Source organism: Dama dama, chromosome 26 (genome assembly GCF_033118175.1).
Source record: "Dama dama isolate Ldn47 chromosome 26, ASM3311817v1, whole genome shotgun sequence".
Classification (NCBI taxonomy): Eukaryota; Metazoa; Chordata; class Mammalia; order Artiodactyla; family Cervidae; genus Dama; species Dama dama.
Window position 1 is genome coordinate 42,767,559 of NC_083706.1, and position 19,670 is coordinate 42,787,228.

The following is a 19,670-nucleotide window of genomic DNA, read 5'->3' on the forward strand; positions in this document are numbered from 1 at the left end:
TAGGACTTGTATACTGAAAATTAGAAAATGCTGATGAAAGAAACCAAAGATCTAAATAAATGAAGAGACATGCTGTATGTTTAGGAAGACATAATATAAATCAGTTTTCTATATCAATATATGGGTTTGCTATAATTCTTATCAAAATCCCAGCAAGATTTTTTTTTGTAGATACAGACGAGAGTATTTTAAAATGTTTATGTAAAGGCAAAGAAACTAGGCTAGCTAAAACAGTTCTTAAAAAAGGAATAAAGTGGGAGGGATCAGTCTATCTAATTTTGAGAGGTATTACAGAGCTATAGTATTGAAGGCTGCATGGTACTGACAGAGGGATAAACACATAGATCAATGGAACAGAACTCAGGTGTAGACCCACATAAATATGTACAGTAGATCTTTGACAAAGGCACAAAAATAATTCAGTGGAGAAAGAACAATTTTCAAAAATGCTGTGGGATCCAATGGACTCCCATAGACGAAAAAGAAAAAAAAAGCAACTGGGAAACAGAAAGAAAAAGAATTTTAATCTGTCTCATATCTTACATAAAAATGACTCAAAATACATCACAGACTCAGATGGAAAACACCAAACTATAACTTTTGGGGGAAAACATGGGACAAAATCTAAAGAGAATCTAGGATTCATCAAATGTACAGTCTATAAAAGGATGAATTGATAAATTAGACTTCATAAAAATTAAAAGGGCTTCCCAGAGGGCTCAGTAGTAAAGAAAGTACCTGCCAACACAAAAGACTCCAGTATAACCCCTGGGTTGGGAAGCTCCCCTGGAGAAGGAAATGGCAACTAACTTCAGTATCCATGCCTGGGAAATCCCATGGACAGAGGAGCCTGGTGGGCTACAGTGCATGGGGTCCCAAAGAGTTGGACACAACTTAGCGACTAAACAACAACAGCAAGAAAAATTAAAATCTTTTGTTCTGAAGAAGACCCTGGTAAGAGGATGAAAAAATAAGCCAAATACTAGGAGAAAAAAATTTGATAAAGGACTAATATCAAGAATATATAAAGAATTCTCAAAACTCATTAATACAAAAACAATTGAATTAGAAAATGGGAGAAAGACTTGTAGTGACATTGCACCAAAGAGGATACACAGATGGCAAAATAACACGTGAAAAGATGTTCAATAGCAATTAGGGAAAAGCAACAGTGACATTCACTACATGCCTAGCCGGGTGGCCAAAATATAAAATATCAACAAGCAAATGCTGGCGAGGATGCAGAGAAATGGACTACTCATACTATTGCTGGTAAGGATGTAAAATGGTGTAGCCACTCTAGAAAACAGCAATTCCTTTTAAAACCAAGTATGTAACTATGATGCTATCCAGAAATTGTACCCAAGGACATTTATCCCAGAGAAATGAAAACTTAGGTTCATACGAAAACCAGTACTTGGATATCCACAGCACCTTTATTCCTCAGTCAAAAACTAGAATCTACCCAGATGCCCTTCAGTTAAACAGTGTGGTATGCCCACACCACACGAAACTACCCAGCCTTAAGACGAAATGAACTACAGACACATGCAGCAACCTGGGTGAGTTATGTGCCCAAAGGCTACATATGGTATGATTCCCTTTACATAATATTCGTGAACATTACTGAAATGGAGAACAGGTGAGTGGTGGAGGGGCGAGGGGAGAGGAGGGCAATGCTGTTTGGCTGTAGAAGGGCAACAGGAGGGAGCCCTGTGGAGACAGAGATGTTCTGCAGCTCTACTGTGTCAACGTCAGTACCCTGGTTACAATGGGAGCAGAATTTTGCAAAGTGGTCCCATTAGTGGAAACCGGGTAAAGTGTGCATGAGATCGCTCTATAATTTCTTGTGACTGCATGTGAATACACAGTTATCTCAAAAAGCTGACAGAGAAAAGCTCATCACACATTAATCAATTAGATTAAAAAATGTATATCTATGATGCTTAACTTCAGAATCAGGGAAGCAACTGTGGAGAAAGCGTTGCCAATAAACTTAGAGACAGAAACAGAAACAGAAACATCGGTTCTTGCTCAGCTGGTGCTCAGCTCCCCAATCTCCTTCCTGTTCTACAGATGATCTGGCAGATTCAGAAATTGACAAGTGTGCCCTAAAATAAATGAGCAAAGTGGAATGACACTTTAAGAGACTGATCCAGTTCACAAAGCAAGACTCCAGAATGTCAAGTTCCGTGTTTTCTATCAAGAGCTCGATCCAAGAAGGAGAGGCAGGAGAGCCAACCATGTTGGCTGTAGTTCCTGAGTGTGAAGACCTGGACTGTAGCCTCCCCTGCACGTGAACGTTGATGGTGTGGATACGGGACTTAGTTCCCCAGTGTCTTCTGCACCTGTCAGAGAAGGCCAAAGCACTAAGATGAGGAAGAAGAGACAGAGAAAAGGCATGGGGCTCATGATGAAAGCCAGAGATGCTGCCAGCTGGCAAAGTAACTGGGGTGATGAAGAAACACACTCTAATCTGACCAGGATAGAACTCTAGAAACTAGTCTTCAAAGCTGTTCTCTGGAAAGTGCCAGAACGCTAACTTGCCCTTCTCTACAAAAAGTATCATACCTTTTAGAGAAAACTGGGCTGAGCTGCTTTATCATGGCCCCAACTCTGATAACGAACACATCCAAGCTCAGGCAACTTTGGGTGTCACTTTCATTGACAAGTACAGTAAGGAGTTAACTATTTATCTTTTGATGGTAACAGGAGGCTATTGTTTATGGAATGTTTACCATTAACCATTCATTTCTTTATGTTGTTCATTTATTTTCACACTAACTTGAGCTATGTGAGGTCTTGCTGCCCACTGGTAACTCAGACGGTAAAGAATCTGTCTGCAATCCAGGAGACCCAGGTTCAATCCCTGGGTTGGGAAGATCCTCTGGAGAAGGGAATGGCCACCCACTCCAGTATTCTTGCCTGGAGAATTCCATGGGCAGAGGAGCCTGGTGGGCTATAGTCCATGAGGTCATGAAGAGTCAGATACGACTGAGCGACTAACACTTTAGTACAGAGATGATACCCACATTTTACAAAGGAGGAAACAGGCTTAGAGAAGTTAGGTAGCTTGCCTAAGATACTAGAATCCATAAGTACAAGAAGTGGGATTTAAACTGGAATTCATTTGATTTGCTGGAACATACTACATACAAGTATGTTTGTTTAAAATTAACTGGAGATTTTTAATGGCTACTTTAAAGTGTAAACATTGCTCTAAGAGATTCAAATATTAAGGACACACACTAGCATTCATCCACCCCCAACTCTACCCATTTACCCCCACTCTAGCCAACACTGGGTATTAACACTTTTTAAAGAATCTTTGCCAATATCACTTGTTACTTTCTATGAATTTGATGAATTGAAGTATATTTTTATTTCCTCTTATTTCTCTTCATAAGTTTTGCCCATTGTCTGTCAGGTTATTTTATTTTTTCCTTATCGATCTACAAAACTCTATTGTACATAAAGAAATGAGCCCTCTGTCATGGACGTTGATAATATTTTTCTTACTTTCTTTTGATTCTGTTTTAGAGAATTTTTGACATATAAAATTTTCACCAAATTTATCAATATTTTATAGGATGATTTTGAGGTTTGGGGTTTTTACATTAACGAATATATATCATCTCTTCGATTTAGCAAAATGTATGGCTCCCCACCTCATTCCATCAACAGACGAACGTAAGTATCTTATTCAGATGATAAGAATAAAACTATGATAAAACTGCAAAATGTTTCTTTTTAAAGAGGGTCTACTAGTTATTTTAGGATCTCAATTTAGGACCATCTAGAATAGAAAAAGAACTGAAAGTGTTTTTCAAATACAGAAGGAAGAACACGTGTCTAGAGTCTCTGAGAAGTGGAAAAACCAAATGAAAGGAGGAAAAACAAAGAAAATGTGTTACAGGTTCATAATTCACATGGGGGGAAAATCCATGTGCATCAATTTTTTAAAATCTTAGAGACCAAAAACGTGTTTTTCAGGGAGAAAGCACTGCCCCCTGACTCTTACGTATATGAATGAGCCTGAGAAAAGGGGGTAGGATGGGGTACTGGGCCCCTCCACCCCGGCCCGGCTGACAGTACTGCTCTTGCCCCAGCAGCCCCCTCATAATCGTTTCCATGAGGCTTTACTTGTACAATGCCACGTAGGCGGAGGTCGGCGCGTCTTCATGGGCTGGCTGTGCTCCAGGCTACCCTCCCTTTGTGGAAATGGACATCTGCTCTTCCCACCATCGACTGCTCACCCAACCGCATCACTCCTGCTGCCCTGCACTGCCCACCAAGGTCACTGAGGGCCTCTTCCCCAGCCCAATGCAAGAGTAGCTTATTTGACCTCTCTGCGGCATTTAATACCCTTCCCTCCTGCTCCATAAATATTCAGCCCTGCTTCCAGGACAACGCACTCTGGTTTTCCTCTCACCTCTGGCTATTTATTCTATTTTAACTCCCATCAAAGTTCCTCTTCTGCAGATGCTCCCCTGCCTCTGGTCCACAGCCTGCTTCTCTGCAGACTCTCCGTGGCAATTCACTCCGCTCCCACTTGGCTGTTCCGCACAAGCCCTACATTCAGACTAGGCAAATCAACTCAAATCCCCAAAGGACAATAAAAGCCATCGACACAAACCTGTTCCATCTGTATCCACAGCTCAGCGCATGGTGCCATCATCCACCCCTTGACCAAGCCAGGAACCCATGTTGGTCAGACACCCTCTTGCTGCCAATTAAAACTCTTCATTCCACCCCCTGCCATAACTCCACCTCCCTGCACATCTCCCTGTTTGCAGCTCAAGCCTCTCCCATTTATCCACACGGAACAGGTTAGCTAGAATTGCCTCTCCCAGGGCAAATCTGATGTTACCATCCTGCTGAAAATCCTCTGGAGTCTCCCTGCGGCTTGCAGGATGAAAGCCACATTCCTCAGCATGGCTTGTATGACCCCAGATGACCCCACCACTGCTCACCCTGCACTCCATGCTCTAGTGCTAATCTCAACTACTGGTTTCTAGACTTCCGGGCTGCCCAGACCTACTAAAAACAAACCAACCAATCCTGAAACTGGCGGTCTGATAGAGTGTGCTCCCTCTTTATTTTGCAAGAAAATACATCAAATATTCACATACCTATTAGGAATGGAGGGCTTTTCTACATAAAAAGGTGGACATAATGTCAGAATATACTTCTAGAGGAAGTTCAGTGGTACTGTATTCAACATATGGAACATAAGCAAAATTACAACATAAAATGTTTCTTTATGACACTAAGCTATGCATAATTGTTTTCTTGATTCAAGACTGTCCGTATAGTGGTCTTTACCAAGTGATCATCAAGTATCTGTTCTAAAAGTCCAAGCATTATCACAAATTCAGTTTCATTTGAGTGTGTTGATGACAAGGGAGAGAAAATGATGTATTTTACTCACTTGGGGTATTCTGGATGAACAGGGAGATAAGCTGCACAGAAGATCTTGCACAGAAGATCCTCAATGCCCAGGCCATTCTTGGGCTCCTAACAGGACATAACCCTCACTGCTCAGAGGCCTCCCTCTCAAAGTTGAGCAGCTCAGCAACCCAATTTCTACTCTCATGGTCAGGAGATGGGACCAGTCTGAATTGGGCCTTGGAACGTGCCCCTTGCAGAGGAACCCACCACTGACCACCTGTCCCTTCCCCTACCCTCTACTTGTCCTCTGCAAAATTCCCCTGGCCTTCAAGACTGGAGGGTCTTCTTGCCTCCAGAGGACGTGTGAACCTACCTGATGCTTTTGGAGAGTTGGCATTGAGTCTTACCATTTGTTATTCTACCTCATGTGCCTAAGTATACTGTCTGGTGTTCAGTATTCATTAAACAAATGACTATAGGTTTAGAGAGAATTAGAGTGTTGAGTTCCAGTCACACGTTGGTCTGTGACTACTAGGGTGACAGGTAAAAGTTCAATTTCTATTTTTTCTAGATTAACCTAAAATTCTCATCAATTTAATGTGTACTGCATTTTGGAAGAAATTGTCAATTTTAAAATGTCACCTTGTGTTTCTTCATGCTAGTAATTATGTTCTTAACAGTGCTTTATAGATTATAATAACCCTTTACACACATCATTTAATCCTGATCAATACCATAGTATACTGTCTTCTTACTATTTGTTTCATTGCTAATTATAATGACTAATAACCAAAGCATGTGGACAGTGACTGCAGCCATGAAATTAAAAGACACTTGCTCCTTGGAAGAAAAGATATGACAAACCTAGACATATTAAACCTAGCGTATTAAAAAGCAGAGACATCACTTTGCCAAAAAAGGTATATAGTCAAGGCTATCATTTTTCTACTAGTCATGCACAGATGTGAGATTTTTTTTTTTTTTTAAATTAGTTGGAGGCTAATTACTTTACAATATTGTAGTGGTTTTTGCCATACATTGACATGAATCAGCCATGGATTTACATGTGTTCCCCATCCCGATCCCCTCTCCCGCCTCCCTCCAGATGTGAGATTTGGACCATAAAGAACAAATACCCTCTTCCAACAACACAAGAGAAGACTCTACACGTTGACATCACAAGATGGTCAACACCGAAATCAGACTGATTATATTCTTTGCAGCCAAAGATGGAGAAGCTCTATATAGTCAGCAAAAACAAGATCGGGAGCTGTCTGTGGCTCAGATCATGAATTCCTTATTGCCAAATTCAGACTTAAATTGAAGAAAGTAAGGAAAACCACTAGACCATTCAGGTATGACCTAAATCAAATCCCTTACGATTATACAGTAGAAGTGAGAAGTAGATTTAAGGGACTAGATCTGATAGACAGAGTGCCTGATAAACCATGGACAGAGGTTTGTGACACTGTAGAGGAGACAGGGATCAAGACCATCCCCAAGAAAAAGAAATGCAAAAAAGCAAAATGGCTGTCTGAGGAGGCCTTACAAATAGCTGTGAAAGAAGAGAAGCAAAGGAGAAAAGGAAAGATATTCCCATTTGAATGCATAGTTCCAAAGAATAACAAGGAGAGATAAGAAAGCCATCCTCAGCTATCAATGCAAAGAAATAGAGGAAAACAATAGAATGGGAAAGACTAGAGATCTCTTCAAGAAAATTAGAGATACCAAGCGAATATTTCATGCAAAGATGGGCACAATAAAGGACAGAAATGGTATGGACCTAACCGAAGCAGATGATACTAAAAAGAGGTGGCAAGAATACATAGAAGAACTGTACAAAAAAGATCTTCATGATCCAGATAACCATGATGGTGTGATCACTCACCTAGAGCCAGACATCCTGGAAGTCAAGTGGGCCTTAGGATGCATCACTATGAACAAAGCTGGTGGAGGTGATGGAATTCCAGTTGAGCTATTTCAAATCCTAAAAGATGATGCTGTTAAAGTACTGCATTCAATATGTCAGCAAATTTGGAAAACTTAGCAGTGGCCACAGGACTGGAAAAGGTCACTTTTCATTCCAATCCCAAAGAAAGGCAATGCCAAAGAATGCTCAAACTAGCGCACAATTGCACTCATCTCACACACTAGGAAAGTAACGCTCAAAATTCTCCAAGCCAGGCTTCAGCAATACGTGAACCGTGAACTTCCAGATGTTCAAGCTGATTTTAGAAAAGGCAGGGGAACCAGAGATCAAATTGCCAACATCCGCTGGATCATCAAAAAAGCAAGAGAGTTCCAGAAAAACATCTATTTCTGCTTTATTGACTGTGCCAAAGCCTTTGACTGTGTGGATCACAATCAACTGTGGACAATTCTGAAAGAGATGGGAATACCAGACCACCTCACCTGCCTACTGAGAAACCTGTATGCAGGTCAGGAAGCAACAGTTAGAACTGGACATGGAACAACAGAGTGGTTCCAAACAGGAAAAGGAGTACGTTAAGGCTGTATATTGTCACCCTGCTTATTTAACTTATATGCACAGTACATCATGAGAAACGCTGGGGTGGATGAAACACACGCTGGAATCAAGATTGCAGGAAGAAGTATCAGTACCTCAGATACACAGATGACACGACCACCCTTATGGCAGAAAGTGAAGAAGAACTAAAGAGCCTCTTGATGAAAGTGAAAGAGAAGAGTGAAAAAGTTGGCTTAAAGCTCAACATTTAGAAAACTAAGATCATGGCATCTGGTCCCATCACTTCATGGCAAATAGATGGGGAAATAGTGAAAACAGTGGCAGACTTTACTTTTGGGGGCTCCAAAATCACTGCAGATGGTGACTGCAGCCATGAAATTTTCCTTGGAAGTAAAGTTATGACCAACCTAGATAGCATATTAAAAGGTAGAGACATTACTTTGCCAACAAAGGTCCATCTAGTCAAAGCTATGGCTTTTCCAGTAGTCATGTATGGATGTGAGAGTTGGACTATGAAGAAAGCACAGTGCCAAAGAGTTGATGCTTTTGAACTGTGGTGTTGGAGAAGGCTCTTGAGAGTCCTGTGGACTGCAAGGAGATCCAACCAGTCCATCCTAAAAGAGATCAGTCCTGGGTGTTCATTGGAAGGACTCATGTTAAAACTGAAACTCCAATACTTTGGCCACCTGATGCTAAGAGCTGACTCATTCGAAAAGACCCTGATGCTGGGAAAGATTGAGGGCAGGAGGAAACGGGGACTACAGAGGATGAGATGGTTGGATGGCATCACCGACTCAATGGACATCAGTTTGAGTAAACTCTGGGAGTTGGTGATGGACAGGGAGGCCTGGCGTGCTGCAGTCCATGGGGTTGCAAAGAGTTGGCTACGACTGAGCTACTGAACTGAACTGAACTGAACTGAAAGAGAAGAGAAGAGTTAACTGGGCAAAGATGGGAGTATCCCAGGACAAGGGGTCAGCATCTGCAAAGGCCTTAAGATAGGAGGGAGCAAGATGCAACTGGGGAACTGAGAAAAAAGGTCAATGACACTGAAGGGCAAAGAGCCAGAGAAGAAACGAGGCAGGTGAAGTGGGAGACTCGGGTCTTGTTAAGGATTCTAATCTGTATCTTAACAGCAAGAGGAGCTGCCAAAGGGGACTTGAAGTAGGGCGACATGACCAGACGCCTATGATGTATGTATCATTCTGAGCTGATAGACATGGTCAGATGGCTGCAGCTGGAGGGCTAACCAAATTGGGGGTTGGGGAGGGGGAGGGTGTTGGCACAGCGTGGGGCAAGAGGAGACCTGTTAGAAGTGGTTGAGAGGGGAGGTCTTCCAGTGGTCTATAAGACAGATGACAGATTGGATGGTGCTGATGAAGACAAAGGGAGATGGACAGAATTTAAAACACAGAAGATTTAAAAAAATCAATAGGACTGGTTGACTGGTGGATTAAATGGAGGCGGGTGGGGGAGATCAAGGTATCTTAGACAAGCCCTAGACTTCTAACTTGTGTAACTGCATACATCATGTGATTCTCCCCTAGGGGAGGACATACGGGCAGAAACCCAGTTTTGTGGGAGATAATCACGAGGTTAGATCCAGACGTGTTGGGACTGAGATACTTTGAGACACTCCAGTTGGGACATAGAGAACTTGTTGGTCTCTGTATATATTGGAATTGGCCTGGAGCTCCAAAATCTTGATTTATGTCAGAAAGTCTTTGGAGAAGCCAGGTGTGTCTGACTCCAGAAGTCATATCCTTAAATCACTACATGATAGTTCAAAGACATTAAAACTGTAAACTAAAATTTATTCCCTGGGAATAAATTTATTCTGGGAATAAATTTCACACTCTTTCCACAATACTACCTTGCTCTATTGTTGTTCAGTCATTAAGTCATGTCCGACTCTGTGACCCCATGTCAGTTGCAGCACACCAGGCTTCGCTGTCCTTCACTATCTCCTGGAGTTTGCTCAAACTCATGTCCAGTGAGTCAGTGATGCTATCTAACATCTCATCGTCTGCCACCCCCTTCTCCTCCTGCCCTCAATCTTTCCCAGATCAGGGTCTTTTCCAGTGAGTCAGCTCCAATATTTTGGCATCAGGTGGCCAAAATATCGGAGCTTCAGCATCAGTCTTCCCAATGAATATTCAGGGTTGATTTCATTTAGGACTGACTGGTTTGATCTCCTTTCTGTCCAAGGTCTTTCTGTCTCAAGAGTCTTCTCCAGCACTACAGTTCGAAAGCATCAATTCTTCGGTACTCAGCCTTCTTTATGGTCTAACTCTCACAACCGTACATGACTACTGGGAAGATGATAGCCTTTACTATATACTTTTGTTGGCAAAGTGATGTCTCTGCTTTTTAATATGCTGTCTAGGTTTGTCATAGCTTTTCTTCCAAGGAGCAAGTGTCCTTTAATTTCATGGCTGGAGTCACTGTTTGCAGTGAATTTGGAGCCTAAGAAAATAAAATCTGTCACCATTTCCACTTTCCCCCCATCTATTTGCCATGAAGTGATGGGACTGGACGTCATGATCTTAGTTTTTAGTTTATTTATTTATTTATTTATTTTTAAAATTTTTTTATTAGTTGGAGGCTAATTACTTCACAACATTTCAGTGGGTTTTGTCATACATTGATATGAATCAGCCATGGATTTACACGTCTTCCCCATCCCAATCCCCGCTCCCACCTCCCTCTCCACCCGATTCCTCTCGAAACATCCCACCCCTCGCCTTCTCCCAGAGAGTTCAAAAGTCTGTTCTGTATTTCTGTGTCTCTTTTTCTGTTTTGCATATAGGGTTATCGTTACCATCTTTCTAAATTCCATATATATGTGTTAGTATGCTGTAATGTTCTTTATCTTTCTGGCTTACTTCACTCTGTATAAGGGGCTCCAGCTTCATCCATCTCATTAGGACTGGTTCAAATGAATTCTTTTTAATGGCTGAGTAATATTCCATGGTGTATATGTACCACAGCTTCCTTATCCATTCATCTGCTGATGGGCATCTAGGTTGCTTCCATGTCCTGGCTATTATAAACAGTGCTGCGATGAACATTGGGGTGCACGTGTCTCTTTCAGATCTGGTTTCCTCAGTGTGTATGCATGATCTTAGTTTTTTGAATGCTGAGTTTTAAGTCAGCTTTTTCACTCTCCTCTTTCAGTTTCATCAAGAGGCTCTTTAGTTCCTCTTCACATTCTGCCATTAGGGTGGTATCACTTGCATATATGAGGTTATTGATATTTCTCCTGGCAATCTTGATTACAGCTTATGAGTCATTCAGCCTGGCATTTCATATGATGTACTCTGCATAGAAGTTAAATAAGCAGTGTTGCAATACCCAGCCTTGACATACTCCTTTTCCAACTTTGAACCAGTCCACTGTTCCATGTTCAGCTCTAACTGTTGCTTCTTGACCTGCGTACAGATTTCTCAGGGGGCAGGTAAGGTGGTCTGGTATTCCCATCTCTTCAAGAATTTTCCATAGTTTCTTGTAATCCACACAAAGGCTTTAGTGTAATCAAAGAAGCAGACTTTTAAAAAATTCCTTTCCTTTTTCTGTGATCCAGTGGATATTGGCAATTTGATCTCTGGTTCCTCTTCCTTTTCTACATCCAGCTTGAACATCTGGAAGTTCATGGTTCACATATTGTTGAAGCCTAGCTCGAAGGATTTTGAGCACTACCTTGAACGCAACTGTATGGTGGTCTGAACATTCTTTGGCACTGCCCTTCTTTGGGATTGGAATGAAAACTGATCTTTTCCAGTCCTGTGGCCACTGTTGAGTTTTCCAAAATGGCTGGCATACTGAGTGCAGCACTTTAACCATATTATCTTTTAGGATTTGAAATACCTCACTAGCTTTGTTGGTAGTAATGTTTCCTAAGGCCCACTTGACTTCTCACTCCAGGATGTCTGGCCCTAGGTGAGTGACAGCACCATCAGTCCCAGTCACAGAGGGCCAACAACCTGATGTAAAACTGACGGCCTATGTAATAAAGCTCCCACCCGTTCAACACTATAAATGTACCTTAAACAAAACAAAAAATCATTTGTCTTACCAAATCAGAATTGTGAGCAGAGGAACTAAAGAAAATTAGAGATAAAGAAGAGAGTCAATCCTTAAAAGTGGGATTTCATAGAATGTCTTCTTCATATATGTATATTTGTACAAGGTGGTTTTTTTCTTAAGTAAATTCAGAGACTGTAAGACATAATATGTTGAAACAGATTAATAATACTTTAATGCTTTGGCTTTTACCACTGAATCACTCTGAAAATGGGACACTACCTAGATGACCAGTACTTTTAGCTGCCATCACATAGATACATGGTGGGCTGATCCTTAAGTTACTCATCTTTTGGAGGAACGGCTGAATGGGATGAATATAATCACATTATACTCTGACAACTCAAGTTCCTCCTTCATTTTTGGCTTAAGAACTGAGACCAAAACAGCTTTTGGGAATTGATGATTCACTTTTTAAAGATAATAGCCCTTCTAAGATACTAAATACCACTTAGACTACCCATTTCAAGGGCACTAAAAGGGTCCTCTGAAGTCTTTGATTTTATTTAAGTGAAGCATAAATGAATATTACAATGCACAGGACACATCAGTAACAGAAAAGCACTATCCACAAGTAAGATTGATTCTTTCAAGTAGTTTAGACCACTTACCAGGAGGAAAAAAATAGCCTTTTCAATTAGTACTATTAATAATTAATATTTGAAGGCCTATAAAGTAAACTTGAATGAGGCTAGCTGTTTGAAATTTAATATATTTTAAAACCGTATTTCAAGGATAGGAAATGTATCTTATTTAGTTGTGGTGACAGACTGGCATATTTTTCTTAACATTTCTTTAGTTAATCCTCCACCACAGAAATTACAAAAAGAAGGGACATACACTAACCAATGGCACTTATTTTGATTTTGGATAGCAATGCACTTGTAAAATATTTCTTTAAAATTGTATTTTGCTTAAGTTAACGTTAAAATTAGTTTTTATTTTGAGTATAAGTTAAGGTCATAAGGAGGCAGTTCATGGATGGTTTAGGTGTCAAGGAGAAGCAGGTCAGAGGTTTATGCTGATAAAGAGTTGATACTAAAGCAAGAATTCTAAAGGTATTATGCTACAATCAAATTTAAGGAAACCTAATGTGACCATGCAGCAAAATTTAAAACCTAATTTGCTTCTAGTAATCCCAAAGTAGATTGCCATTCTTTTTCATATGCTGTATCATGACTAGGAAATATAATCTGAGGAAATCTGAGGAAAATATAATCAGAATATAGCTCAGAATATATACCAGAAAGGAGCTCCAAACGTATTTTTAGATCAGTCTTAATGGAATAATTTACTTCAATATTTTATTTCAGGGTTTCTCAAGTTTTTTGGCATCAGGAACCCTCATACTGTTTATAATTGTACATCAAAGAGCTTTTGTTTATAAGGAATATAAGCATTGATATTTATATTAGAAATTAAGACACATTTAAAAATATTAATTCAATTAGACATAGCAATAAGCCCATTGCACATTAATATAAATAACACATTTTTTGTGAAAAAAATAATATTTTCCAAAATAATAAAAAAAAGTGAAGTGGCATTTTTTTAAAAATTTGAAGTGGTATCTTTTTGTATTTTTACAAATCTCTAATAGAAGACAATTGGATTCTGTATTTACCCTGCTTCTCCAGTTATTCTGTTGCGATGTCTGTTTTGGCTGAGTATTAAAGAAAATCTAGTCTCACCGACATACATAGTTGAAAATAAAAAGCATTTAAAAGCCTTTTCAGGTAATTGTGGATATTATTCTTTGATATTATACCAAAACTTGACAAGTGGTAGTTTCTTAAAGGTTAGTTGTGGGATCTTAAAGTATATCAATGAATGAAATTTTCCTGCTCTACTATGGTGAAATTCATTGCTGTGTCTTGCATTTTGAATCAATCTTTTACCCATTCATGACAATGTCGTCCACTCGTCATTTGGAAAATGTCAGCTCATTTGAATTATGCAGACCTCCCCAGTGTTGACACATTTTGCCAACAGTGAAAAAGGCCAGTAACATCTTAGTATCAATATGAAAATAGCTTTGACCTCTTGGAAAGTGAAAAGATCCTGGGGATTCACAGGGGATGGCAGACATTTAAGATAATCCCTGTTGAGAATCACTTTGGGGACTTGGAGAATCTGAATGACTAGGTGGTGTCTAGGAGCACATCTGTATACTTTGATATTTTTCTCACAGTTTTGATGTTTACCCTTGCTTCATGCAGAACTCAGGAGTGCACATGAAAGAAACTGTACATGAAGGCATCTTGTAAAGTAAAAAATTTGTTTGATCAGTACTTAGCCACATACAGTAATGTGCTTTACAAATTCTTATTTTTCTGCACAGTTTTATTAATGTGTGAATATTACATGATGCAAACAAACCTGATGCATGTGAGCAGAAGACTATGCATTTGAGCCTAAAATACAAGTCTCAAGCTTGGCCTTTGCACTAAAAAATGAAAGAAAAAACAAAGAGGTCTTAACCATCTTTCTTGGACAGCCAACTCCTCACAAGTGTTCTCTCTATGGCTACTGACTCCTCTCTTAAGGGCTTATCAGTACTGTAAAACACTGACTTTATTTACTGTGGATTCAAAATAATATTTAATTATTTCACTTGAATTTGCTAATAAAAATTATAACCTACTTGAGCATTAAAAAATGTTGTTAGTAAAGAAAGAAAGAAAGTGAAGTTGCTCAGTCGTGTCCAGACTTTTTGCGACCCCATGGACTGTAGCCCACCAGGCTAGTAAGTGTTGATTTAATGATTAGAATGTTAAAGCTTTTCTTCTTCAGGGAAAAAACAATTTGCAATTCTCTTTTTGATTTTCAGGGCCGTGCTTTATGACCCAAAGATCATACAGAAGTAGGAAAAGTAACAAATGCCCCTTTGTCAGCTGTATTTTGAAACTTATGATAAAGTCTCCAGCTGACCAGCAGTTCCCCCCTAACTGCGATGGCCTGGCAATGCACTACTTGTCCAAAGGTTCAAAGTTACTCAAGAGAAAGGCCAGTGGGTCCAGGGGTGAAGCAGCAAGATACAGGTTAAGAAATGGCAGGAGAGTCTCCAACTTCCAACAAAGCTGATCCCAAGCAAAGGCTGTATGCCAGCCGTAGCTGTTTCCTTCATGCCCTGCTTCTGGTCCATGATTCGAAAGATGGGGAAAGCACATCTCCCTATACAGGACCATGGATACAGGACCATGCGTACAGGGCAATATATCTTCCCGAAGGACTGGGGTACCTACAATTTTATATTATTTAATAAAATTTTCATATTACAAAAGTGCAGGTTTTGGAGGATAGTGCAAAGTTCATATTAATCATAAGATAAAAAAGAAACGGTCATGGTGGCAGATTTATTCCATGACGTGATACATCTAGTGTTTATTCTCTGCTGCTGGAGGATTCCAGTGGAAGAGTTTGGGGAGCACCATTTATTTACACCCTTTTTGAAGAAAAGCTTTAAAACTGGCAAGCATGCAGCTGGGCTGTGCAGCAAAGCTCTGGCAGTAGTTTATCTGCCACTCTTGACCAGAACTCCACTGCTGACTGCTTGTGACACTAATACCACTGGTATACCACTTCTTATACTTTGAGATCTTGTGATGGTTTCAATAACAGGTCAATTCTTTGGCTAGAAAATAAACTTCTACAAACCACACATTAAGTGAGAAACGCCCAGTTTAAAGGAATGTAGTTATTAGTCATAAGCGTCTTTAAAATTACTTTCAGCAGTTTGAAAACGCCCTGGACACACAAGATTACTTGTAATGCAAAATAAAAATGTACTTTAACAATTAATTTTGGCTTCTAATAAATCAGAGAAATGAGGGTTTAAAACTTCTTAATTCTGGTTTTCTTTTAAAATGTCAAGCCCCTCAGACTAAAAATGCTGTTGGTATTTACACCCTACTCCAGTGACCCATTAGGGTCAAAACAGATGATCCGTCCTAGAGAGGACTGGGCAGCCCATTTAAGGAAATCCAGAGCACCTTAGAGTTCTCCTTGAGTCCCGGGACACGGATCTTTTTAATGCTTTATTTTACTAAAACAATAACCTATGAAAATGAATAGACTTTTGAGAGTCACACTCTAAGCGGGCTGTAAGATGAAGAGCTAATGAACACTGCAGACAGAGGGGGGAGCAACGGGCCTGGGTTATTTCCCTAGGGCATAATTAGGAGTTCAGCAGATGAAGTTCATGCAGTAAATGGCGTAGCAATAACTGCATTTTCACTCCACCCAATCACTTTCTTGCCTGCTCTGCTGCCCTTGCCTTCTTCATTGCCCTCTTAATTCACTACCAGCTAAAAGTGACAACAACGTTGCTTCTTAAAGCATCTTCGGCCATTACCAGTTCTCTATGCAGCCTTGTTTAAAAATTCATGGTTTGGGGGTTCCGCCACACAGAGAAAACGACTCTGGCCCCGGGAAGCAACCTCCGAGCTCCAGCCTCCCCTCCGCGGAGCCCTATCCGAGTGTGAGGGCCGCATCTGCGGGGAGCTCTGCTCGGAGGCCGGTCCCACGGCCCAAGGCCAAGCAGCCAAGAAACCACAGCGCAGTCCTGGGCGAGCCTCGGCTTATCCGAAGTGCAGATCGCCCGTGGAGCGGAAGCTCGAGGCCGCCGCTCAGCGAGCCCACACCGGCTGCAGAAGCCGCAGCGGGCGGCCCCGGGCAGCGCCCAAGGAGGCCCGCATTCCCCCGCCCGCCCGAGAGCGGCCCAACGGCCGCCCCGTCAGCCTCGCCCCGCCCCGCCTCAAGGGGCGGGGGCCGGGCCGGGCCGGGACCGCCCGGACCGGAGGGGGGCCCGGCGGGGCCGCGGCGCCGGGCACCCAGGCCCCGCCCCCAGCCCCGAGGGAGCTAGAGGAGAGGGGAGGGGAGGGGAGGAGCGACGCACTCGGGCCGCGCCTCACGCTCTCCGCCACCCTCAGTCCCGCGTGCGCGCGCGCGCTCGCCCAAGTCCCGCGGAGTTTAACACAATGCCGACGCCTACGCCGTGCGCAACGCCCGGGCCGGCGCAACAGCTCGGCGCCGGGGGCGGGGAGGTGGCTAGACAGGGCGAGGGGAAGAGCGCGCGCGAGAGCGGGAGACAGCGCGAGACCCGAGGAGGCCGGAAGCGCGCGTGCGCGCCCCCGCCCGCGAGCGGGGAGGCGGAGCCGCAGCAGTAGCGGCAGCAGCTGTAGGAGCCGCTGCAGCTGGGAGAAGAGCCAGAGAGGCCGGGCCTGCTCCGGTCCGACCGGATCCCTCCCCTCCCCCTGCCTCCCCGCTCCCCTCCCCCAAACCCACTTCCGCAGCTCGCGGCCTTGCCGCTGAAGAAGCAGCGGCGGCGGCGGCGACAGCAGCAGGCGGCGGCGAGGCGTCGGAAGGATTACGCACCTGACGGGCCCGCCTCTCGGGGCTCCAGCGCGGGACGCTCACCGGCCGCCGCCGTTCGGGACGCGCTTCGCGGTGGCGGCGGGAAGGGAGGGACCGGCGACGGGGAACGGAACGCGAATCGCCCCCCTCCCCTTCCTCCTTCCCTCCCTCCCTCCCTCCTCCGCTCCGCCGCCCGCCCTCTCGGCTTCCGTCCCCTCCCCCTCCCGCAAAGCCCCGGATGGAGCCGCCGCCGACTCGCCGCCGCCTGGCTCCGGGGGATGGTTTTGTCAGGCGGCCAGAGCCCCGGCGCCAGGCGCCGCCGCCCCCGCCCCCCGCGGGGCGCCCCCTCGCCCTCGCTTCCCAGAACCGGGTCCCCGTGTGGCCCGGGCCCTCCGCCTGCCTTCACCCGAAGCCCCGGGACTGGGGGGTGGGGGTCATTCGTCTTCTTTGTTGCCACCGCCGCTGCCGGAACCGTTTGCGCGCTCCGGTGGCCCCCGCCCTCCGCCTTCCCGGAGCCCGGGCTGTGGGGGCGGCACGTGGGCACCGGCCCCGGGAGGCGGCGGCGGTGCGCGCTTACCTGTCTCCGGTGCTGCTGCGGCGGGGAGGGGGGGCGGTGTGGAGGAGGCACCGCTGGGCAGCCTTGGCCGTGCTCCCCGCCGCCGCCGCCGCCTCTGTCTCTCGCTGCTGCTGCTGCTGCCGCCGCGGTCGGTGTCTCCGGCGCGGCGGCGGCGGGGCTTTTCCTGTCCGGTTACGTTAAGGTCACATGACCGAGAGAGCGGAGCGACTAGTGCAAAGAGGCTGAGAGCGGCTCCCGCCGGGGGGGAGAGGCGGCGAGAGAGCTGTGGCGGCAAGAGCCCCCTCCGCCCCCCCCCAGCCGCCTCCCCTCCCCCCGCCCGCCTCCGCCTCCTGCTGCTCTGCCGCCGCCGCCGCCGCCGCCGCCTGCAGCACTAAGTACTGCCGCTCCCACCCAGGCTCCGCGCTACGCTCCAGCCAAACTTCTGCAAACCATGTGCAGCCGAGGCGAGGAAACTTCTCTCCACCTATTGGGGCTGGAGGCTTGAGTCACAAGCCCCATGTTTACATAAAGCGTTAGGTAGGACGCTCCCGGAGATGCTCCGGGAAGGCTCGGAGAACTTGGTGCTGGGATCCTTCTGCAAGCGGCTTGCTTGACATCTCTCTGCCCGCACCTTTGTCCCTCTGCTGCCCGTATTAGCATACGTTTTAAACCTTAAGTCTTGCAACGGACTTGAGAATGAATCAAGGAGTTCATTGTGGAATTACTAATACTCTTTTTTTTAAAAAGATCACCAGTGGTAGTCAGGAAGTCATGCTGGAATAGAAATGCTTGTTTGTGGTGTGTCTGGAGATAGAACTGCTTCCTTACTGACCGGTTGAGTGAGAGACGTTTGTGTTAGGATTTAATTTGATGCTTGTGGCCGCAGTTGGTGGTGAAGCTTTGGTCCAGAAAAATCGAAGTCTACAAAGCCTGTTTGTTATTTAGGAACTATTTAGATTCTTAACTTTTGGTCTCTGAGATACTGTTAAGAGTGGATTCTAGAGTTGGCTATTCTGTCAAATTTATTAGAGGTCCTGAAGCATGGTAAATGGACAGGCATGGAATTTAATAGTTTGATGGTCATTTTTAACATCTTAAGATTTACTTTTGCTTCGTTGCCATTTTGCTAGAATCTTATTTGTATCTTTAGAAGTATGGTGTTGTCCTTTGAGGAATGCATTTAATGATTTCTTTGTTTTTCATGTCTAGGAGTTTGAAGACTTAAGACTATGGCTTCATTTGCTTGGAAATGGAGGCGGCAGTTCTCTAGGCTTCTTTTTGGTTTTAAAGCATGCTTTCCTGATTATAAGCTCCTTGATTTGATTGGAACCCATTTCGGTTTATTTTATGTAGCCAGACCTACACACAGTGCCCTGTGACATAGTTCACAAAATAATTCAGGCAAGCTTGCTATCTTAGTACAGAGTTAATTTAACATACAGAAGTGTCCCTGCTGACTGAGTGTGATTTGGTAACCGGGTTGTCCCTGGTGCTACTGATGACTAATTTCTTCTTTCTTGAAGACAATACACAGCTGTATAACTTTAGTGGTCAAAAAGGGAGTAATAGATTTAGTACATACCTGCCTTGACCTTTCTCATTCTTTGATCAGGTAGATAAATGACTCGTTGAGTGGCTAAATGTCTGCCTTGCACAACCGAATTCTGACCCTGGTGTAACTATTTCTGGTGCACTATCACTAAAACATCAAAAGTTGTCCATTAGACTGGCATGTGGGGTTCCTGGGATAGGCTCTGCAGTTGAAATCTGGTTCATCTCATTTGGAAACTAAAGTGA

The 19,670-nt window shown here is 43.8% G+C and overlaps 1 protein-coding gene across 3 annotated transcripts in view; it reads right to left on the reverse strand.

Moving 5' to 3' along the window:
- ZBTB2 (zinc finger and BTB domain containing 2) overlaps positions 1–18,189 on the reverse strand; it is a 28,451-nt gene extending 10,262 nt beyond the window's left edge. The window contains exon 1 of one of the 3 annotated variants that reach the window (XM_061130275.1): positions 17,895–18,189. The gene's annotated coding sequence lies outside the window, so the exon portion shown is untranslated. Of the gene's footprint in view, positions 1–17,338; positions 17,481–17,894 lie in introns of those variants that run through there. The other 2 variants (XM_061130273.1, XM_061130274.1) reach the window with 2 other exon arrangements.
- Positions 18,190–19,670: the final 1,481 nt, after the last annotated feature.